We start from the raw sequence: 24608 nt of genomic DNA, 5'->3' as shown, positions 1-24608 counted from the left end.
GCGAATATCGGGAAAACTGGGAAATGTCGCGGGATTTTGAAAATTCAGGGAAACCTGGAAATAGCAGGCAGGGTTGCCGCAGTCAGGGAATGCCGGGAAATGTCGGGGAAACCTGGAAATGTCAGGGAAAACCTGGAAATGTCAGGGCAAATTTGTTCGATCACCTTCATTTGCTTTCTAGAGTGGTTTTGAGCTCTCAAACATCAAGTTTTGCCCGAAAACAATTGTAAATTTTGTCTTCTCAACCATCCGCCACATCTTCAATTGGACGTATTTCTATCAAACGTAACTAAGCGCCAATGTGAGTTCCTTTTGAGGAATTTATAATCCCGAATAGCGCGTTCTGTCAAACGGAATTAAGTGCCATGGAAAAGCATTGCGAGTATAGGACTGAATGACTCCGACGCTCGGCTCCGCCGCCAATCCAAGCCCCCCTCTACCTTCCTCCCCCGATGGCGCTTAGTTCCGTTAGACAGAAATACGTCCAATTGTTAAGGAATTTCACCAAAATTTAAGGAGGAAGTCAGGGAAATGTCTGGGAATTTCATTTTCCAAATTCTGTGGCAACCCTGACAGGATTGCCGGAAATACCAGGAAATGTCAGGGAATTCTGAAAAGTAAGGAACAACCTGGAAATTTCAGGAAAAATGAGAGAAGTGTCAAGGAACAAATTGTTAAGTCACTTATATTTGCTTTCCAGAACGTGCTTTCGGTTGACCCTATGTCCCTTGTGTCCACTCTTTACCAAGTGGTCTTTAGTTACCAAGGTCCTCCGGTTACCAAGTACCTCTGGATAGGTGTTCACATGAAGAGCCGGAGGGGTAACGTAGGACTTAAGCGGTTTTGCGTCATGAAACGCAGCACCGCTTCATTGCGGTCCAACGTTACCGCCGAGTCGTTATGTTATGGTTACACGCTCAAATTTCCATCAATTTCCGATCAAATGGTGACTGGTGCCCACCATCTACCATAAAATTTCTGCGGCCTGCAAAAATTTGATGGTAGATGATGGAGCTGTGGGGCTCATCCTTCATCTGATTTCCACCCAACCGTGCTTATTTCATGCTTATTCCAATCAACACGCTGTTTTAATCAATTTTACTCATCAATCTAGATAACTCTCGACCGCCATCTTGGTCATCTTTTTGATAGGAATTTGACGGAAATTTGAGCGTGTAACCAGGCCATTACGAATGAGATTTCCCATTTCCTCCAATAACCCTTAGGTATTCCTTCCGCTAGTTTTTCGTTTGAAGACCCCTGGCGAGGAGGATGTCTCAGCGTCGTCGAAGTGGGGGGGGGGGGGGTGGGTCATGACGGGAGTGCAGCTCTCGGTGCAGCGCGCAGTGCCTACACGAAGGCATCCGGCCTCCCGGGCGGCGGGGGGGGGGGGGGGGAGCGGTTCGATCCCGATACCGGAGTCCGGCGATCGCCATTTAATTCCAGGGATTCGGGACCAGTTTTTCATTTCTTTCTCGTTTTTCATCGCTCCGATCCGATGTTTTCCCCGGCGACGAGCATCGTGCTCGCGCTCCGGCCGTGTCGCTACGCTGAAAATCGTCGCCGATGCAGCCGGGAGCTGTCGGAATCTATACCCCCCCCCCTTTATTTCTGTAGAGAGGGGGGAGGGGGTTGACTCGGCGCTTCGGATTGCCCCTCTGTGTTGCGCATTTGAATGATGGTCCGGGGAGATATATATCGGAGGGCATTATTATGTCGGCACTCGAGACACAACGTCGCGATCGCGGTGCCAACATGCGAACTGCGAGCGATACGAGTGGAAGTGAATTTCCATGTGTCGGAATTACAAACGAATAGAGACCCCTCTTCTGGTGTCGCGGCGATGCGGCAGGTGATAACTCTCTTCCGCGGCTCAGGCAGAATTCAAAGCTCGCCCTCCCTCGTGTTGGTTGTTGAGCTGCGTGTTTGACTGTTTCATTCCCACGTGAAGTCTTATGAACTTGTCGAACAAACACACGTTGTTACTCAGCAAGTGGACAGACTCAAGGGTTGAAAGGTGCACGGAGAAAAAAACTTTGTGCGTGGGACCCGAAGTTTAGGCTATATGGATCGCTGAAGCTTTCGGATTGAGCATTCGAACACCGAAGGTCCAGCTGCTGAGGTTTGGATCACACATTTGAAACATCAGTTCTTACGCCTGAATTACTCCGGTTTTCACATCCGAAAAACTTCGGTTCTCACATCCGAAAAACCTCGGTTCTCACATCTGAAGTACTTCAGATGTAAGAACTGAAGTTTCAGATGTGTGATCCGAACCTCGACAGCTAGATTTTAAGTGTTCAGATGCTCAATCTGAAAACTTCAGAGATCCATATGACCTAAACTTCGGGTCCCACTCACGAAGTTTTTTTCTCCGTGTGGAAGGAGAAGAAGGAGAGAATTTACATGTGATTTCAAGCTTGCTGAAGTTTTGGTAAGAGTTGGACCATTCTTCGGTGCTGCATGACTCTCGGATGTGTCAGCTCCGGTCATCAGGGTTTTCATAGTCAGGAAATGTCGAAAAATGTCAGGGAATTTTAAGAAGTCAGGAAATCCTGGAAATGTCAGGGAGAGTGACGAAAATGTCGGGGAGTTATTCGACAGAGTTCATCAGAAAGGAACCCACCCACATCAACAATAAGTTATGAAACTGAGAAAAAGATATTTGAAGTTGTAATCCCGCAAGGCTCAATGTAGAAATAAACTTTAACTCCTCTTTTCACAAACTATTATTTTCGACTTTCAGATTTTGGCAGGTGAAAAGAGACGACTAGTGGAACTCAAAAACATTAACTCAATATTTTCGAAAATTAGGGTTGGTTCCTCTCTGATAAACTCGGTCCAACTGTCAAGTCACTTTTATATTCTCTCTAGAATGGGTTTGACGTTTCGAACAAAAACATTTTGCTGGAACATTTCAAATTATGCCTTTTTAAGCATCTAGCATATCCTCATTTGTCAGGGAATTTTACCAAAATGTGACAGAGAAATCAGGGAAATGTTAGGGGATTTCATTTTCTAAATTCTGTGGCAACTCCGGGTCATGGTAAGGTTTTCTGCTAGTAGCTAGGCTCGGAAGTAGGTGTTGACACGGTCCCTGCTGTGGGTGTAGAGACAATGCATTCTAGAGCCCCCTCACTAACGATCTAAGCAACGTAATCGGACGAGGCAAAAGTTCAGTTCGGAAGTTAACGCTGTTTTTCGCCCCACGGTGATTGATGAGCAATTTTTCGCCACACGGTGATTGATGAGCAACCATTGAGCAAAAATCAAAGAAAATTTGCACAACGAAAACTCGGAATTCACTCGCGACTTGCAGCAAAAATCACGTAGCTACGAAATTGTCATCTAGCGGGCAAATACTTTGCCAAGAATCAATGCGCAAGAGATCGCACACTGTCCAGGCTGTTTTGAAAAACACGCGTACTATGTAGCGAAAAATTCCGGACCCTCTTGCTTCCCAATTCCGAAACGCCCTCAAAAATCAGTAATATTTCCAGTAGACACTTTGGATTCTCGATCGCCGATCGAAAATCCAAGAAAAATCAAAGAAATTTTTGTAGAACAAGGGGCTTACCTCACCTCTCCACATAACTAGCTCGATCCAAGCAGGCCTAATGCTGATTGTGAGACTGAGAGAACAGCTTTTGGATACCAAGCGTGAAGAAGTGTTTCAACTGGCTGGGGATGAAAGTGTTGACGGCTTGTTTGGCCTCTTCCACTGATTCAAAATGAACTCCCCTGAGTTCAGATTTCAGAAAGGGGAATGAATGGTGGTCTGTTTTGCTATTTATCACCGTATCTAAAATCTGAACTCAGGGGAGTTCATTTTGAATTAGTGGAAGAGGCCAAACAAGCCGTCAACACTTTCATCCCCAGCCAGTTGAAACACTTCTTCACGCTTGGTATCCAAAAGCTGTTCTCTCAGTCTCACAATCAGTATTAGGCCTGCTTGGATCGAGCTAGTTATGTGGAGAGGTGAGGTAAGCCCCTTGTTCTACAAAAATTTCTTGGATTTTTCGTCAAAGATGAACGACTGAAGCGTTGGCAGAGAAGCTCTTCTCTTGTCGCGAACTTCAAATCTCCGCAGATTCGGCGGGAGCGGCGTGCACCTCGGCGCGTTCAAACGGCTAGCGTTCGGCCGCACATGGTCCGATTTTGTTGCGGTTTGTTTTGTTGAACTCAGTACATCCTAAGGAAGATTTTGAGCCCAAGTTTTTTAAAATTGGTTCATTTCTCTTGATTTTAGGGAGGGGGGATACTTACTTATTGAACGCCCATCGTATTTCGTGAAATTTTCTTTCAGAAACACCCATTGAAATTGAATTTGTGACTATATGAACATCCAAATTTGAAATTTTAGCCGGAAAATTCGTGTCCGACCTTTACAATCAGCTCGTTCAACCGTGCTGCAGGACAGGAGTCCCCTTCCATACAGCACAGACCCCACGGATCGGACGACCGACGATGGCTGGAGATGCCCTGACGTCGGAGGTCCGACTCGTGGCAACATGGTCCCTCGGGCCGGATGCCGGTTCGTGACGCTGCGCGGCGGCGGCGTAGCCGGCTCGCGGGCGGACTCGGCGGGCAGCGGAGTCGCGATCCCGCTTGGGCAGCCCGGACGGAAACCGGCGACCGGCGACAAAAATGCAGCCGCGATCGGGATCGCGCGGGGTCCGCCGATCCGATCCGCGGCCACGGCTCCGGGAATCGAAGGAAAAGGAATCGAGTCGTCGCCCGCCTGACGTAAGGACGTACTGCACCTCGCCATGAGCCCTGTCTTCCGTGGTCTGGATGTTATCCCGGGCTCATCTCCAAGTGTAGTTACGTTCTTTCGTGAGCCGAGAGATGGAGTGTCTAAGCCAGCGCCTCCCGAACTCGAAGCGAGGAGGAAACGAACGGACGGTGGCGAGCGCCGCGACGGCCACCGTTTCCCCGCTCGCTCGGCTCCAGGGATGCGGATTTTTAATTGATTCGACCAAAATATTGATTTTTTAGCCCGAAAACGCGGTAAAATTGAATCTTTTTTCCTCGAATCGATGTTATTTTTCTATTGTTAAGCTATTTTTGTAGAGGATCAGGATTCAGGGTGTCTGCAAGTCCAGAATTTCCGGAAATAGTGCTGATTTTTTTAAGGGCGGTCCGGAAGTGCCGAAAAAGAGCGGAAATTTTGCAAGAAGGTCCGGATTTTTAGTGTATTTTCCGTAGAAAATACACTATTTTTTAAATTTTTTATCATTTTGGTCGCAATTTGAGCGAGAAATGCAAATGTTTGAAATTTTTCGAATTTCGTTAATTGGCGGTACTAAAAAAGTGCCGAATTTTTCTCTTGAAGAGGTACTGAATTTCTTGGGTATGTGCTGAAGAAGCACTGTAAAAGTACTGATTTTTGGGCAGCCTGTTTTAGTAGACACCCCGAGGATCGTATTCGATGCATCTGACAGGTATTTTATCGCTGCGGTTGTATAGATATCGATTGGTTCAACATGTGAACGTAGCTTCAAAACTCAATCGAGTAACCTGTGAGTGGAAACAAGTCTGTTGCGATTGATGTTTGATTCTCAAGGGTACTTCATCGGAGTGGAAAGTGAAATTGCTAGAATTTCCTATTTTTCAGCTTTTTTAACCTTAATCTAACTGAACACCGTGTTTCACAATCCTTCGTATTAGGTTTATTTGGGAGATAAATCGATATATCGCAAAACACGCCCCGCCACTGAAGCCGTTAGTTTTCGAGGGGTTTCCGGTGTCCGTAAAAAAAATTCCGCACCGGTGAGAGCCGTGTTCCTTTCGGCAACCGAGTGTAATAAATATTCAAAAAAAGGAGACGGGAAGTGCAAGGCGCCTGTTCTTCGGCGCGGCCAACGCAAGGGACGGCCCCGGCCAGGGAGTGAATCAGCGAGGAGTCCCCCGCGGTGCGGGCAACAATGGCCGCTGCCCTTTTTTTCCGTATTCCGGAGGGCCCCACCCGACAACGCTGCCATAGCTCAAAGTTAAGAAGGTGGAAATAATAGCTGTGGAAATCAAAACAAAGCTAAAACACGTGACATTGCTCTGCTACCTGTTTAATGTCTTTTAATTCCATTTTTGTATAATGTTCTCCGCTGTCGTCTTTTTTTTTTGCCTCCCGCCCCCCTCCCTCGACCGGCCCTTCCTTTCAACCCTCTTCTGCAGCGCTGTCTCGGTTCGCGGTCAGTTCTGTTGTCAGCTCGACCGATTATTTATTTAGTTTTTCGTGAACGACTGTCGAGCGTTTCTTATTTTCTCTCAGTATAAAGACACTACAAAATGAACGTATTTAACAGTGGCGAGGCGTGAATGATCGATTATCGATTTTCCTCATGTTGAAGTTATGGTAAAGAATCGATTATCAAGGCGTTCGTTGCGAATACCCCGTTTATCGATCCTTTTCCATAGGTTTAAATGACAGATCAATCGATGTATCGCAAAGCACGCCACGCCACTGGTATTTAAATCAAAAGGTACTATGCTTATCGATGCGCGAGCCCCTTCATAATGCATCCACTCCTAAAAAGCTCCCGCACGGAGAAAAAAAAAACTTCGTGCATGCGACCCGAAGTTCAGGTCATACTTATGTATCTCTGAAATTTTTGGATCGTGAAACAGAAGTGCAGGTCGCATATTTCTGAGGCATCGAAGTACTTCACATGCGTGACCCAAACTTTAAACACTGAATGTCAAGTTTTCGGATGCACGATCCGTAAACTTCAGAGAGCCATATTGCTAAGGAAGAACGCCCTATGAACATCAGAGAGTTGCCAAATTGCCCCTCTTAAAATATTAATTTTTGAGAAAAATCATGAATATTTCTCCTTGAAATTTTCAGACACCTTAGATCACATTACGAGAAAAATTCTCCGAAAAACTGGACTGAAAATATTCGGAAGTTTTCCTGAAAATTCTTACTTTACGACAATCAATTTGGCAACGTACGATGGTTCATACGATTTTCTTCCTTAGCATGGCAGCATATATGACTTGGACTTTCGGATCCCACGCACGAAGTTTTTTTCTCCGTGGAGGGCTCATGTCAGAATGGAAATAGTTCTTGTGGCGAGGAGTGAATGATCAATTTTCGATTTCCGTTTGAAGCTGTGGTAAGGAATCGATTATGAAAGTGCTCGTTGTAAGCACCCTGTTTATCGATTCTTTACCACAAGTTTAAATTGCAGATCAATCGATATATCGCAAATCCCGCCACGCCACTGACTAGTTCCTTTCGATTTAAGTACATCCGAATGTCAGGACGATCCCGGCGAGAAAACAAGACATGTACTCTCGGCGAAGCATCAAAATTCGCCCTATTGTTATGCTTTTGGTCGATTGTTCGAGTCATCGATTTTCCTCAATCGATACATCCCTTTCTTAGCAATGCTATCTATCGATTCAGGTCATTCGATAACGATTCAACAACCCAAGCGCTGCTGACGAACGCCGCCAAAGCGACACCATCCGTATTAGCGAAGTTGTAACCAATGACATAGGTATACAACAAGAGGAAACGATGACAACACTTTCTCTATCCGCAAGGGGAGGGAGAGAGTAAAGGATGCGTGGAAATTGTAGGATGGTTACCCGAGCCATAAACTTAAACGCGTGTCCATGTCCAAATCCCTTATTCCAACGCAGTCACGTTGCCAAACTTATCAACTTATCACTTATATATATTAACTTATATATTTAATATATATTAACTATCACTTATCACTTATCTTCACGATTGATCAGATTTTTTACATCGAGTTCGACCTAGCTTTGAAAAATGCTGACGAGGTCCTGCTACTTGAGTATTATTTGTAAAATAATGTGCGATTTGCAAGCCACACTGGATTTCCCCTGAAAATGTCTCCCGTAAAGTCTCTCATTCTTCCGTAAAGAATTAATTTTTTGTGTGTTGAGGCACTCATTTGTCATTCCTATCATTGTTTTTGCGAAAAGTAATTTTGATCATAGAAGTTGGATTGCAGCGGAATAATTTGGATCTTTAGCTTAGTTGGAATTCGGAGTGGAAATGAGAAATGAGCAAGTATGTGAAGCTTGAAGTACATTTTGCAAAGAAATCCTCGGTTAACAATTAATCCACATCAGGAAAAGAATGAGAACAAGGGAAACTTTTTGCCAGTTAAAGCGGTTTACCCCACACTGTCAGCCGTAGCGTAATTAAACGATTGCAGTCGTAAAACTCGTTTTTATACTTCTTAAGTATGATTTTTATTACTTTTACTTCACAAACACGTAAGTGCTATTTTCGGATAGTGCTTTACTTTAGAGATTCATCGCATTAGTCTCATTTGTGGAATGTATATCACTGTAACTCTGATCTAAATTAGTGTCCTCTATCACCAAAAACCCATTTTCTTCCCAGTTGTATCATTCTTCATATCTTCAAGTTTAACTTCTTTTTATTATTTTTAAGAATCAATCCACCACGGTTGATCCGAGTTGATAGCTCACCACACATTGACGAATCCGATTTTCTAATGCCGGTCACAGCCCGGAGAATAATGATTGCATCGATGAATAACGATTCGCACAAATCTTGATTCCTTAGTCAAGGGATTTACATACGTTTGAATCATTTTTATCGTGAAGGCATTCTCCCATTGATTTGTTAATCGTGTTTCTTTTTCTTTCTTTCTTTGTAGTGTGGGGAAGTTTTCATCACGCTAATCCCATATTTTATTATGTTTTCTGAACAGCCTCAATACAATTTTTGTCCGACCACTTCATCAATTTTAACAAGCCGCGTCAAATGTTTATAGCTGATTTAACTTTTATTTATGATTTTTGCTAGCTCTTTTATCGCATGTTATGAAATTATGCTCCAAACATTGACTTTGTAAAATGCGGCAGAACATGCAATCCCCTGATTCAAATTGTTAATCTCAAACACCTCATAAGTTTAAGGTCAGAAGAATTATTGACGAAAGAAGTTCGGTTACCAACGTCGTAACACGAACCGAAAATTTGGTTTGACGAGCCGATTAGTTGGAATGGTATAGAACATCATGTTCTCCTTCACTTTGTGGATATGCAATGTTATCCTCCTGGAAGAAAAATATTTGTGTCATGTGTTCGCACCATCCAACTTTTCTACTCATGCGTTAAAGTCTCCGAGTCAGCCGAAAAGAGCCTCCGTTCTCCTTCATTTCGTGGGTATGCAATTTCACCTACTTCGAAGTTAAAATAGTTGTATCACATGTTTCGCCCCATCCAATGTTTCTTCTCTCGCGTTAAAGTCTCCGAGTCAGCTGAAGAGAGTTCATGTTCTCCTTCATTTCGTGGATATGCAATTTCACCTACTTTGAAGTTAAAATAGTTGTATCACGTGTTTCGCCCCACCCAACGTTTCTACTCATGCGTTAAAGTCTCTGAGTCAGCCGAGAATCGTTCACGTTCTCCTTCATTTCGTGGACACTCAATTGGACGTATTTATGCTAAAAAGAACTATGTAGCACACAAACCCTATGCACATAGTTTCTTTTAGCATAAATACGTCCAATTGTACCTATTATACCGTCTAGGAAGTTTGACCTTATCACCCACACCCTGGGTTTTTTTTATTGATTGAATAAAAAAAATAGTTCATAAATGCTCAGTTTCCATAATATTTTATTTATTTTTTGGGGTGTGGGGAGGGAGGAGGGCAACAGCCCTGTATCCCACCTTTAAATGACACCCGTTCCTGTCCACAACCGATAACAAATAAACAACCTTTATTAGTACCTTTGGGGCCTAAGAAACATTGTCATTGACGAAATCTTTTACTTTTACATCGAAACGAGCATAATGCGAACGAATTTTCTCTAAAAGGAAGCACGCTTGTTGTTCGGATGAGCCCCAAAACGCTGGTATTCTTACGTTGTTCAATAATCATCTGAAAATCAATCTCTTCCCCTACAGAATTAATACGTCACTGGTGCCAGATTCTGCTGAAAACCAGAAATTGTCTCAATTTAAACTCATGTGAAACATTTAGATTTTATCGCACAACCTAGCAACATTGTAACACGTTCATGTAACACGTCTTTAAAGACCAAAACTTACCGATTAAATGCAATACCTGCTAATAAAAGGTTCCGCGATACTTCGGCCCCTCCGCCCGGCCTGTTGGCGAAGCGGAACGCGACTCGGGAATCTCGAACGCGTTAAATTTAAAAAAAATCAGGGTATCGAAAGAGAACTTCATTAAAATCTCCGATCATCGATCTCCGACGTTGTTTTAGATTTTCGCACTCCGGTCAATTATTTTTACCGGTCAATTTATGCATCCACCCTGCGCGCGCACTCCACCATATAACCGAGTAACTCCGGTTAAACCTCTATGGAGATAGGCGCTTTTTACACAGCGCGCGTATAGTGTTATTCGGGCGTGCTATGGTAAACGCCATGTATGAATACTTGGACGTTGCCTTATTCCTCTTGATAAAATATGAGTTTTATGTATAGTTGGAGAATATTTTTCTTTGAATTTTTGGGAGAATTTTATATTTGTGCTTCATTACAGCGCGTCTGAACAGCTTGAGGAAAAACATTCATATATTTTTATCAAAAAAAAAAAAAATAAATAGCCTCATCTTGCATGATATTGAGCACTACAAGAATTCTCAGAAGACACCATGCCCTAAGAATACTTCCACCCTCTTTTTCTCGCAGAAGAGCATCCTGCTCAAGTAAAAATTGAAACACCTCCGTTGAGATCATCTTCAGGGAAAAAGTCTACAAGGTTTTGCAATGCGGCTGAGTTTGTGCAGATTCATGTACCTACCATTCGCAGAAAATTGAATTCTTTTACCGTCCTGTTATGTTCGAAGAAAAGTAAAGAAAACTTCAGAGCTTATCGTGGGGAAAGTGCACAACAAATCTTCCGGGTGGGTCAGTTCTTGCAGCAGGGCATCTTGCTCAAGTAAAAATTGAAAATCCTCAACGGAGTTGAGGTCATCTTTGGTAAAAGAGCCTATACGGCTTGCTGAAATTGTGTAGATTCATGTGCCTATCATTCACAGAAAAATGAATTCTTTTACAGCCCAATATATCCTCGAAGAAAAACGAGAAAAACAGAGCTTGTCTTGGGGAAAGTGCGATACCAGCTGAGCTTCTGGCTAGGTCAGTAATGAATGTTGAACTGATAATGAGCTCCCAGCACTATCTTGCAGTGTAGCATTGCAAGCCTCATAAGCTTCTTTTAATAAAGATAATGTCCTCAGTCAAGACGGTCGTCAGGGTGTCTACTGTTTAGCACCAGGATTTTCCCGATTTTCCTGATTCTATCAGGATTTTAGGCCAATCAGGATTTAATCCCGATTTCATCAGGATTTGAGGAAAAATCGGTCGTAAAATCAATATTTGAGAAAAGTCGTTTCTAATCCTGAGAACTTAATTATACAGTCACGCCTATTCGGAAAATTTAATTTTTCTCCGCAGAAATGCAGGATTCGGAAAAATTATGAAATCAGGATTTAGCATAGTCAAAAATCAGGAAAAATCAGGATTTCATAAGGATTCCCCACAATGAAAAGATACTAGACACTCTCCTGGTCATGTTTCGAACGGTGCGGCGGTATCGATTCACCTCCAATCCCGAAGATCATCCGGAGAAACCCTCATTTTCGCGGTGAATCCGACACCATCGCACCTGCAAGCCCATCCTTTTTCCACCTCGCTTTTTTCCGCAGTACCGAACAGGTTCTTTCACATCTTCGCTATTACTTCAGTGATCTAATAAATCTCCTCCCCGCCGCTCCCGCCCACCCCTCGACCCCCCCCCCCATCCGAGGTTCGTATGCCCGTTTTCTCAGTTAACTTATCTCGATCGATCCTCGCAACCCCCCCCCCCCCCCGTCCGGGTACCTCCCCCGATCCCCCTCCTCGCCGGAATAGGCGCGATCGGGGCTAGGTTGTTTCCACTCAATTTATTCAAATGCAAATCTCGGGGAGGGAGGGGCGAGGGGGTGGCGGTTACACTGGACGGAATAAAAAAGTGATTAATATTAAGATGTGTCAAGTATTTTATTTTATCGCCGTTCGTGTTCGCAGTAGGTGTTGCCAGGTCCTTTTTCGGCCGGGCGGGCTTTTCAGCGCGGTTCAGAGGTGGTGCGTTGAACCCCTGCGAAATCGATGTCGATGTATCACGTCCATCAATGTGTACAGGGTGTTTCGTAAAGTTGTATGTCTTCGGTCTGGGAAATGAGTCGACGGAATCTTAAACGCCGAATGTGACCGGTCGCGGGAGAAGGGAACTCAGATCACCAAGAGCGATTTATATCTGGACGTATTTATGCTGAAAGGAACTATGTACATATAGGGTTTACGTACGAGGTAGTTCCTTTCAGCAGAAACACGTCCGTTTGAGAATGGAGAGTTTGCACGCAACTTCTTTATCGCTCCAGCTCAGAGTGCTTGAAGAGCTGATTTCGCAGTATCTTTTAAATTTTTTTCTGATATGGGAAAGAGTGTAAAAATAGATTAAAATGTGAGAAAATTCATCGCCTAGTGACAACATCCGGCGATATTTGTCATTTAAACACAATCATGTATTTCAGCAGATTCAGTTATTTTGTCATATTCCCTCCAATAATGATTCGATTCATGAACCAAGGGTATCCTCGTGTTCAGTTCTTTCAGAAGTTTCCGCTTAGACACGAAATTCATCAAATTTCTAACACCTGCAAATTCTCCACTAAGGCGTTTAGTTTTTGGGACCCAAAACACCTAATAACAACAAACCGAACCGGAGCTATGACGATTCGAGTTTACACTTTCAAAAATGTAGCCATAAAAACAAATCATGTGAAGTTCGGATTTACAACTGAAATCGGAAAGACCTGTTAAGTTTAAGTGGTAGCCAAACTCCCAAGAGTTTTTCCAGTGTACACAAAAAATTGTAGGAACATTAAGTGTTATCAATTCTTGTAGCGCTCACATTCCTCTCCACTTTACCATTAAATCGTGTGTCTCGGTAGAAATACATAATTTACTTTCTTCTGGAACTCTCTCTTTGACCTTTCTTTATCAAGCCCGCCTACTCTAATGCATGGTGTCTAGAAATTGGAAAAACCCGCACGGGTTCACTTTAAATATGGAGAAAGGTAAAAATTCATTAGGGTATGAAAAATATCTCAGAAAATCAGGATATGTGTCAAAGAATTGATGTTGATGTTACAAACGGCGAATTTCTGCACCCTCCGCTCAGAGATCAAATTATTTTTTAAAATTGTGTTCCATGATAACTTAGCTTTGATAAATCCGACCTAAATTGGGAAAGTCGTTCTTTTTGATTCATTTCATTTTTTATTCTAATCCTACTATTCCCGTAATTTCCGTATCATTCTTTCCCTAACATTTTCTGTTGGCACCTGTTTTCTTGCCTTGACTTTCCATATTGTGTCTGGTAAGAAATACCCTTCACCATACCAATTCCGGATAAATACCCAGGATTTTTGAGAATTCTGGGTATTTATCAGGGAAATGAAAAAATTCAAGTACTCCGGGCTTCAAATGCAGCCTCTCTATTAAAATAAGAAAATACTTACGATAGACGTCATAAATATGGGAGCGGTCAAAAAGGCCGTTTTTTATGGAAAACGAGATGCGGGATTTCAAACCACGCGATTTATTCGAGATACAGGCCTTCTGAGCGGCTTCAGCCAATTAGTTATTAATGTCTGGTTGCAGATTTTGCAACCGAATTATTTCAGCCTTTCCTCACGGACGGAGAGTTAAATTTATGGATGATATTGTTCGACCGGCGAGATGTTTTGTCCCGTTCACGTCCCACGCTTTGACTCACGCGAGACAGCGAGAATTCTAATCAGAGTGACAGCTCGATTTTTCTTCTCTCTCTTTGTGTTTGTTTCCGAGTCACCCGTCTCTGAAAAAGTATTTTCTTCTCGTATTTGAATCGGTGGATATTTAAACCGCGTGCTCTTATAATCTAATGAGCCTTTGAATACTGCCGTGTTGAGGGAAAACGCCGTATGAACATCCAAGCGGTGGCTGATCTGCCCGGCTAAGGAAAAACGCCGTATAAGACTTCAGACGTTGCCTTGATTCCTTTGATAAAATGTGATTTTACATGGAAATCTGTGAATATTTTTCTTCGAATTTTTCAGAAAATTGTATTCGCGATCAGATCTAAGTAATCTGAAAATTTCAAGAGAAAATATTTAAAGCTCCTCAAAAATGAACATTTTACTGGATAAGATTCAGCAACTTCTGGGACGTTCATCGGCGTTTCTCTTTAGCACGACAAAAATGTCCTCTGATAAAATACGAATTTTCTGGGAATTTTTCAAACGTTTTTCCTGACTTTTTTGGAATATTTATTCGCTAAGAAATCTGGTGTTCCCGAAAAATTCAAGGAAAATTATGCTGATTTTCCGCGTAAATAAATGCTTTATCGGAGGAAATTTGGCGAAATTTTAATGTTCCCACGGCGTTTTTTTTTCTTAGCATGGCAGAGATTAGGCTTTCTTCGTTCGTATGCTACCGTTATCAAGAATCACACCGTACTATCGTTAAAATTCTTTCAATAAAATATTTATTTAAGGGAGGTTATGATTTTTTTTTCTTGCAATTTCAGAGCCTTTAGATCAGATCGCGATCAAAATACTCTAGAAAAATTAGGAGAAAATTATTCAAAAACTTGCCTCCGAATAAAATTTATTAAATGAAACTTGGTAACGCCTGAAGGCTCATACGGCGTTCTTCCTTGTAGCACAGCAGTATGGAGCTCAGGTTGCTTCAAAAACTGGAATCGTTTGGTTTTGATATCGATCGATTCGTTTATTCGATCCTACTGTCTGCTCGAATCCTACCGCCCCGCCCCCTCCCGTTTTTTGTGGAATCCTCAATCAAATTTTTTTCCGTGCTCTTTTCCGAAAAAGGCACCGTCAAATTCACTGTTTTCCAATACGTCATGTCATGGAGCGAATACGACAGAACGCAAAGGATGATGGCACATGTTTTCCCTCTCCCTTTTCTCCAACTTGTCAATATATTAAACTTACACCCGTCCGAAAATCATGGTTATCAATCTTAACTGCTTTGATCTTTCGTGTGTTCTGTAATCGGACCGCATTATGCAACAAGGGACCACCGCTTCTGGCTCATTTTAGAAACAGCATGTATGCCATTGGTTTTCCTATGCAGAAAGGCGCCTTTATGGAAGAGCCAGAGACAGTGGCTCCTTATTGCAAAATTTAATCAAATTTCTGTAAAGGGCCACTCACGAATGAGCGCACTCCGTCGTTCGCTGACAAAAGAGAGTAACTACACTATGAGATGAGCCCGGGATACCATTAAGTTTTTTGGACAACAGGGCTCATCTCTAAATGTCACCAAATCGGTGTCAAATTCTGCTTCAAAGCCATTTTTTTCACAAAATTGGTGGTTCACGTGCTAATTCGGTGCCAGAGAATCTTTATGGGGCCGTCCCTACATCACGGAACGCATTTTTTCGGCATTTTTGACTCCCTCCTTCCATGTAACGTTTTTGTGAAAAAAAACCATAGTTTTTCCTCAGAGAATCAGTGCACAAGTGAGAGGTAATCCCGGATGTTGATCAGATTGATTAATAGACAAATCGAATCGGGACGTGCGAAAACCGCTAATGTCCATTTTTCCAGTCTTCAGTTTTTTTTTAATTGAATATACTTTCAAAGAGTTGATACAACCATAAAAGCGATGGAGGGACCCGTTTTGGGATTGAAGTAACCCGGTGCCGAGTATTAACGCAACTTTCATGGTTGCATCCAACTCCGAAAAGTATTATCAGCTCAAAAAAACTGAAGACTGGCAAAATGGACAGAAGCAGTTTTCGCACGTCCCGATTCAATTAATATGAAAATAATTCAAATTGATGCGTCAAAATGTCAAATTGCCGTCTAAAATCAGTAACGATTTTAAAAATTGAAGAATCTTAGGGACTATGCCTTCTCGAATCCCAGCAAATTCTCGCTGAGGAGTGAGCATACGTCGAAATGAAACCTGGATCAGACAGCACAGTATGCGGCGGGAATCCGTCCTCTGACTGCACACCGGTAGATTACAACTCCCCTCGCGGGTACTTGAACTCTCACACAATGCTCGCTATTAATTTTGAAACGATTCCGAAGACTTTTGAAACAAAAGAAGAGTTAATTTCACGCTTGCACGCCGCGGCACGGCGGTGCCCGGCCCCGGACCGTCCGGGTTCGGGCCCCGGTCGCGCCGGGTACACAAACCGGCGGCGGCGGTGGCTCTTGATCCTCCGTCCTTGTCAATAAGTTTATTCGTCCTTTATTAATCGAGTAATTCATTCGTTCTGTTGGCAGTTCATCGAGGCGTATGATTCGCTCATTCCTGCATTGTGACCCGGGACCACTAATCTTCATTATCAATCTCATGAAGTTGAGAAGAACGTAGTTGATCTGTTATGTTTAAAAATATTTTACATCAGCTGATCTCATCTAACACTTCCTTTGCTAGCTTGATGATAAGTGTAAAAGTCAAAATTTAACTGACAATCAGGAGCAAAATTGCATTATTCTTTTCAACAGCTGATTTCCTACTATCCTTAAAAGTTTGCATAGGAGTTTTTATAAAACTAATCTCATTTAACTGAACGTCGTCTCTTCAGATTTTGTATATTTATCTTCAAAGAAACTTATGTTAATATAGTGATTAGTTGACAAGAGGTTATACAACAAATAATATGTCCAAGAACAATAGTTATTCTCTAAATTATTCTCTTTTAGAAATTAATAGAATAGTAAATGTTGCAGTAAAACATAATAAGAAAATTGAAATATTTAAACATGTATACTGATTATTGGGATTAATTACATCTCCTCTTATCAGTTGTTGATAATACTTTTGTACTGCTTGCAAGTCATCAATCTCAATATTAGGATAGCAATAGCTCAAGTTATGTGACAAGGTGGAGAAATGTTGCTAAGTCCCCACCATTTCGCGGGGAAACAAGGCTAAGAAATACCAAAAATTAAAATTAGAGTCAAAAATCTCAAAATTTTTCTTCCTCCTTTTTCCAGGCGAACGGAGGGGTGGGGGGAAGTGGAAGCCCCTGGTTGGATCTGCCTGTGGGAGAAATTCAGAGAATCAAAATGTAAACGGGAAAGGAACGGGATTTTTGGACCTGTACACGGAGAAAAAAACTTCGTGCATGGGACCCGAAGTTGAGGTCATATGGATCTCTGAAGTTTTCTGATCACGCATCCGAAAACTTGAGGTCGAGCTGCCGAAGTTCGGGTCCGACACCGAGGTTATCTACCGGAGTACTTCAGATGTGTGAACCGAACCCTTCGGTATATATCGAAGTACTTCAGATGTCTGACCCGAACTTCGGCAGTTGGACCTCAAGTTTTCAGATATGTGATCCGAAAACTTCAGAGATCCATATGACCTCAATTTCGGGTCCCACGCACGAAGTTTTTTTTTTCTCCGTGTAATGACGCCATGATAATCGGTTCAAATTGTTTTCCAATCATAGTTACATGGAGTTAATTTTTTCTCATCATGAGACCTTTCAGCAGAAGGAGGACCTTAGCACCTATGTACGCTATTTTAGGCTACTTATTAATTGCCATTGCCGAAAGGATTGTGTAGCGAAAATTTCCAAAAATGCTCAGTCAGTATGGAATTACAACGCTCTGAACTTGGCAGTGCGAAAAATGTAGTTTTGAGAAAAATGTACTCTCACACTGCGGATGGATTAATGCTACCTACTTAATGGATTATGGTCCCTTTTTGAAGCTTTATTTAAGAATTGCTAATCATTCGTATAATCGAGCAAGCATAACCTCGCATCGAATCTCATGGAAACATTCCGTTTTACACGTGGGCCGCGCGTAGATCCGAAAAACTGATCAAGCGCACGCTAAAGCATTCGAAACGGAGCCAGCTCTCTGACCCGGCTGTGTTTATTTTCTGAAATCCGTCTAAATCCGATTCAAATCGTGGATCTGGATTCCTCACGGTAAGCGGGGGCCTAGGGGGAGGGGGGGGGGGGGGTGCTGCCCGTGAACCGCGCTGGCCATGCACGGTCTTGGTTTCGATGGCGTGGGTGTCTGTTCCTTTGCCGTGCTATGAAAAAACGCTCTATAAGCCTTTAGACGTTGCCGAATTTCTCCAACAAATCACGAACTGCCGGTTTAATTGGATGATATGTCTCTTCCAGATTTTAAGATAATGTTGCTCGTATTTGACAGGGTGTCTAGTATCAGGATTTTCCCGATTTCCCATCAGGATTTTAGGAAAAATCGATCGTAAAATCAGGATTTGAGAAAAATCGGCCATCCGATCGGATTTTTTTATCGAGCTATTAATTTTAGAGTTCTGCTTTCGAATACGCTTATGCAGAAATTTTAATTTCTCTCCGCAAAAAAATCAGGATTTGATCAGGATTTGGAAAAATTATGAAATCAGGATTTAGCAGTCAAAACTCAGGAAAAATCAGGATTTCTCAGAATGAAAAAAAAAAACTAGACACCCTGTTTGATGTAGAGTGTCTGAAAGTTTCAAAGGATTAATACTCGCAATTTTCCTCAGAAATAGACGTTTTCTAAGAATAAGGTTGGCAACATTCGAATGTTCTTACGGCGTTTTTCTTGAGCTCGGCAGTCTTGCGGTCGCGGGCATCTGTTGCCGAATCTACAGACAAGTTTCTAGTGGCTCAAACGTTGTGGTTACTGTATGTCATCGAGCTGCGATTGAATCATGATGAATCGACTAACTTAGTGGCGTGGCGTGAATTGCGATATATCGATTGTTATGTCATTTAAAGCTACGGTAATAAATCGATTATTAAGGTGTTCGCTGCGAACACCCTGTTTATCGATCCTTTTCCATAGTTTTAAATGGCATAACAATCGATATATCGCAAAGCACGCCACGCCACTGACTAACTCTACGTTACGCAAGATTCGCGGGGTCAGCAAGCATGGTTTCCAGCGTGGAAGCGATCTTCAGGCTGGTCACGGGGTTAGAAAAATCTTATCACCATACGATCGAACATTTCTCACACAGTGTGTAAGAGCAGAGGTGAATATAGGCCGTCTAGTAACCTCTTTGGCGACAGGTGGAAATTTCTCCTCGTGGTCCCGGAGCTCTGCCCTTGGAACCTTAAAATTACATTCCTGTAGGTAAAATTCGTTTGGCAAACTAGCTGATATCTCCACCTACCGGCCAAAGTGTCACAAGCGCCAACCGACATTAAAGATTTCCGCCGCCAGTTTATTTTTTTACTGAAAAATTTTTGGTTGAATCGGTGTTACTGAATTTTATCGACAGCACAAAGAAAATTCAGTGAAATTTTCGGACAGCTTCGTTGAAAAATTTCTCTGTAAAAAAATGAAATGGCGGCGGAAATTTTTAACCATCGCATGGAGCTTGTGTTACTTTGGCCGGAAGGTGACGATATTTGGTTAACTTGTTGGGCACATGGCTTAACACGAAGCTCAACAGCCATCAAAATGGTATGATGACTGCTGCTACCGAGGAAGAAATGTTGAATCCTTGAAAGATAGGTTTCCACAAGTAGCCGAGCTACCAGTCGAAGCTGGAGGACCTCTATCTGTTTTTATCCATGGGTGAGCTAAAATTTCTCCCAAACTCTTTCTTCTTGTGCCTCCTCGGAAAGTAATTAATTGAACAAATCTGGTTCATGTCAGTGGGAATTTTGTATAATTTTTCAAAGGAACTATCTAAAATTTCTTTATTACGTATCCATCTCTCGACATTCACATCGCGAGATGACGTTTCGTCAATACCAAAATATGTGCTGATTTCAACTAAATCCTTCCATAGCTCTCATAATATGATTCGTGCTGTGTTCACATAAACTTGTGGGTGTGTCAATAATTTTTTTCCCCTTCTCTGTTCCAGGTTTGTCAGCACTCAGTCTCAATCACTTTACCGTGTGTAACCTCCGAAACTGATCACGGGTTGAGTCCCAGACGGAAGAGATTTCATACCGGTGCCGAGTAGGAATGTGAAGGTATCTAAAATTTTCAAGTTAAGTTAATGTTGATGCATGTACCGTGTTTCCGATTGTTCGTCGATTTGAAATGCCTGTTATGGGCGGATCTTACTGAAAGAATGACACTCTTTCTGATTTCTGATGTTGTTGGCAAAAAGAAGTTTAGGAGTTAGCAGAGTGTCTACCGGTCCCCGAAAGTCCCCAACGTTCCCCCGATTATCCCCGATTTTGGATGGGTATCCCCGAATGTCCTCAGTTTTCTTGTTCAGGTCCCCAAAAAATGACAAAAATCGTCCTAAACACCGGCATTTTCAAGTTTTCCCGCCAGCCGCGGCGGCACGGTATAACCAGGCATAAAAAAACTGGAGTGTTGCTTGGTTTCTCGTATGTTTTCATCGGTTCAACATGACTTGTAAAAGTAGTTAGATAAAATACGCCTTTTAACGCTCTAACTAGCTCCCTTTCTCTTACTATTCGGGGAAAAAAGCCCCAGATTTTCTTGAAAAAACTCCCCTAAAAGTCACCGAAAGTCCTCAATTTTGGTTTTTCACTACTGGTAGACACCCTGTAGAGGTACGAAAAATAAATCCGAACTCAACTTTTCCCTTAGGAAACCCGGAAAGTCTGAAGATTCTGTAATTTCAGCTCGAACCCTTAATTTCATCAATTATTTGTCGAAAAAATCTGGGTTTGTGCCATCGCTTAGAATTTTAAATTTCTAGATTGGGAGCACAATCTTTTTTTGCTTTAAAATTTTTTTACGTGCGTACATGAGCAACCTCACGTGATATCCGATCATTTGAAACGACAGCTGAGAGTCATCATTAATTGCTATCATCACCGCTTCAGATCCCAAGATCCTTCTCTAATAGCCCTTTCGCGTCAGGCGGAAGCAACTGCTCACACTTGTTGTTCAACAATGTGTTGCGCATGCTGTTTTTAGAACAGGGTAAGTTGTACAAGCTCCCTAGCCAAATTGCTTGGTTGCTGAATATTAAAAAAATAGGAACTTTCACGAGTTTTGTGAGTGATGATCCCAGAATTTGCAAGTTTTCCCGACTGAATCATCGTGTCAAGGCCCTAAGGAAAATGGGATTCGCCAGGAAACAAGAGATCCTCGAGTAAATCAGGGAATGGGTCTCAGAAATTGACACGAAGACCCTTTGATCAGTATTAATATTGTGTTCTGCATCAGCTCAGCATTTCAGACTTACGTAAAACATATGTATAAAAAATAAATAAATAATAAGTCTGTAAATTTACGTAAGTAAAACTCCAGAAAAATACCTAATATTTCCTCTGAGAATCGAAGAAAAAGTGAGATGAAACTTTCAAACCAAATTTGACTTTCCGAACTTTCCGCTTGGTGAATCGCTTTTCCAGGATGTCTATTGTTAGTGAAAACTAGCAAAACCGGAAAATATCAGGAAATTCGATGTCATCAGGAAAATTTATAGATAGCGAAGAGAGCAGTAAGTGCCTTTCTGTATGAGCCATGATTAGCACATGCTTTTATGGGTCTCGAGGTTCATCTCTGCATGCGCTTACTGCTCTCTCCGCTACCAAGGCTAATATATCTTGGTGCTTTAAACCGTACCTTGTCCACGGGTCCATCCGGCCATCCGCTAGTTGACCTCAGCATCGGCGAAGGAATGAAGCGCTCTTCCCGGCCATGCTAGCCGGGTCTCGAACCCAGGACCCGGCAACCGCGCGTTTGCGGGGGCGCGAAGTGCGTGTTTACGCGTGGGCTCCCGACTCACCTCCGACGCCCCCCGCCCCCGGCCCCCCTCCCCACGGGGGCCCCGCGCGCGCCTTTGGACCGCAGTTTATGGACGTCATTAAAATGACAAAAATAGATGATCGTCTTGTGGTTCGTTTTGGTTCCGATTTTTTTCTCCCTTTTTCCCCAGCCCCCCCCCCCCCCCCGTCCCATACTTTGTCTTTCTTTTCTTTTTCGAGCTTCCTCCGTCCGGCGCATCCTGCGTTTCGATCAGCGCTGATGGCGCAGTCGGGATTAGCGCGTCGTTGTCGAATTTCCGGAAAAATCGGCGATTTTATTAGAATGGGAGGGTAGAAAATCCTGGAGGTTTAATAGTGGAGTTCGACAACTGAGACAGTTAAATATGATAGGTTTACAATGGCGCAGAGTTTGTTATTTTCCCGCCGCGGTCTGAGCGCTAGACCATTACCCGGGGGGGGGGGGGGGGCGTTTGTTTACGTTCGTCTGAGAGTTTTCGTTCATTTCGTGAGAGCCCGAAATCGGTCCGAGCGGACAAGGGGCCTGTTCAGGTTCTCTCGGAGAGGCAATAGCTCGTGAAACGAAATGGATCGTATTCGATAGTGGTTCTGTGTATCGTTTGGTTTGAAACAATTGAACAAAAACTCTAACAAAAATTTGAGGGCCTGAGTTAGGAAAGCTGAAGAAGAAGAAATTCCCAACTATTTCATATTTCTCCAGGCGAATTTTCGCGAGTGGATTTGATAAGCCTGTGTCACACTATCAAAATACTCCATCAAAATGTCAAGGTCGAGTGCTGTGATTGGTCCAAGTCATCAAATAAGCCAATCGCAACTCCTGACCTTTATATTTTGATGGCTAGTTTTGATAGTGTGACACAGGCTGTCGACTTTTTCAAATAGATCGGCAAGGTTGCAAAATATGGAGAAAAACTCCCTGCTGCAGTCAAGTACTAATCTAAGCTGATCGATGGATTTTGGTCAATATTTGCATCATCCACTTTTCAACCCATCTCGGGAGGTGCCCATAGAGTCAACTCCCGATGTATGTATCTACGTCGTCTCGCCAGGCGATCTTCATAGACGCGGAGAATTTTTCTGTATCGCAATGCCTTTGGAGCTGCGTGCGAGTGTGCGAGTGCGAGGAGTCGGGTGGAAATAAAATTAGCATGCCTCTCCGCGAGACAATTTAATGGCCGCTCCGTGAAAACGAAGACATGTGGGAAATATCTGCCCGATATGCATATGTCAGCGGGATCCCGGGATAGGCATCCGCTCATCCAAGAACGCACGCCTGAGTGAGAGCCGTCACATTAGAACCAATTCTTCCTCAATTAAACTGGACCCTCTGTGCTTTTCTCTCTTTCGTGTTTCCATGGAATATCAGTCAATTGATAAGCTCCTAATCGATGGCACGTCACTTTATTATCTTCAAATTTTGAATATCTCTCCGTAATTTCTTCTTCCGTGAACGTGAAAACTCCGAAGACGGCTTTATAGGCAATTCATTCCTCGGCACGAAAAAGATGGTTGCGGATATTTTCAGTAAAGCCTTAGCGAAGAAAAAACATTACTTTTGTTTGAATAACTTGTTGAAATAGGCAAAAAGATAAATGTTAGGTATTCTTTACTGATCACTTCCATGTTTTTTCATATTTACAGGAAATCAATCTTAAATGTTTTATTTGGTTATTTAGGAACATAATTTTGATATTTTCAACGTGCGGTTTGCCTTCAATGGGCCTGTTGCAAACTGTTGCTAGAGCAAAAATGGGAGTTTTTTCTATCAGTAAATGTCTCAAAAATCACGATGAGCGCATTGGCAAAGTTTAAAATGCAATGTTAACTTCACAATCTGCGTAAGAAATTTGCGGGTTTTTTTTTTTAAGTTTCCCGCCTCAAGGACAATACTACGGCACAGGTGAACATTTCTTTTCAGGTGTCGTTCCATTCAACCCTTTCGCAATAGCAATACCCAACATAGCCGATGCTTCCGCATGCTAATCGCAATCGAAAGCACAATAAGGTAACTCATATTAGCGCCTGCAAGACTGCAGGAATACTTCACGTATTGCGCCAAACAGTGCGGTTGGCGTCGAACGCATATCAGCGCCTACAAGACTGCGTGAATACTTCTCGCATTGCACCAAACGCAATGCTAGAGTTATTTGCGATAACTATTTGACCAGTGTAGGCACATTGTCGCTAGCTGGATTGAACGCGCATCACATTGTGAAGATGACTCTACACTCTACCGCGCTTTCATCCGGCTGGCTTGCGCGTCATTAAGCGAATCTTTATCAACGCGAATAAATCGTGAATGTAAACACGCTGGGTTGTCAACAAATAGTTAGAATCTCGTCCAAGCACATGTGTTTTGGCGGATTGGTATCGGCCATGTTGAATATTGTGTCATAGCCGATGCTTCCGTCCGCAAATCGGAATCGGGAGCACAGGACCAAAACGGATGTTTATTATCGCGAAGAAATCGTGAATATAAGCACGCTGGGTTGTTAAAAAACGGTTAGAGTCTCGTCCAGGCACTTGTATTTTGGCGGATTGATGTCAGCCATGTTGAATATTGTGTAGTATCCTAGTACACAGGGGTTGGATAGAACGACACCTCTAACGAAATGTTCACCTGTGCCTTAGTATCGTTTTTGAAGCGGGAAGTTCAAAAAACGCACATTTCTTACGCAGATTGTAAAGTTAATAGTGCATTTCAAACTTTGCCAATGCGCTCATCGTGATTTTTGAGACAGTTACAGATAAAAACAACTCGTACTTTTGCTCTAGCAAAAGTTTGCAACAGGCTGATTTTGCCGCATAGGCAATAAACGCACCGGAGAGCTCGAATGGTTGTCCATCCGGAAAA

General features: G+C 42.7%; 1 protein-coding gene across 5 annotated transcripts in view; it reads left to right on the top strand.

Annotated features, from left to right (window-relative positions):
* The window catches only part of LOC109030984 (interference hedgehog), a 145457-nt gene that overhangs the window by 77979 nt on the left and 42870 nt on the right, over positions 1–24608 (top strand). For 2 of the 5 annotated variants that reach the window (XM_072297724.1, XM_072297721.1), the window contains exon 3: positions 19903–20014. The exons of the other annotated variants lie outside the window; for them this stretch is intronic. The gene's annotated coding sequence lies outside the window, so the exon portion shown is untranslated. The remainder of the gene's footprint in view (positions 1–19902; positions 20015–24608) is intronic. 5 annotated transcript variants of the gene reach the window in all.

This window comes from Bemisia tabaci, chromosome 3 (assembly GCF_918797505.1).
Source record: "Bemisia tabaci chromosome 3, PGI_BMITA_v3".
NCBI classification, from domain to species: domain Eukaryota; kingdom Metazoa; phylum Arthropoda; class Insecta; order Hemiptera; family Aleyrodidae; genus Bemisia; species Bemisia tabaci.
The sequence above is the reverse complement of the archived record's forward strand: the minus strand, read 5'-3'. Positions and strand labels throughout refer to the sequence as shown.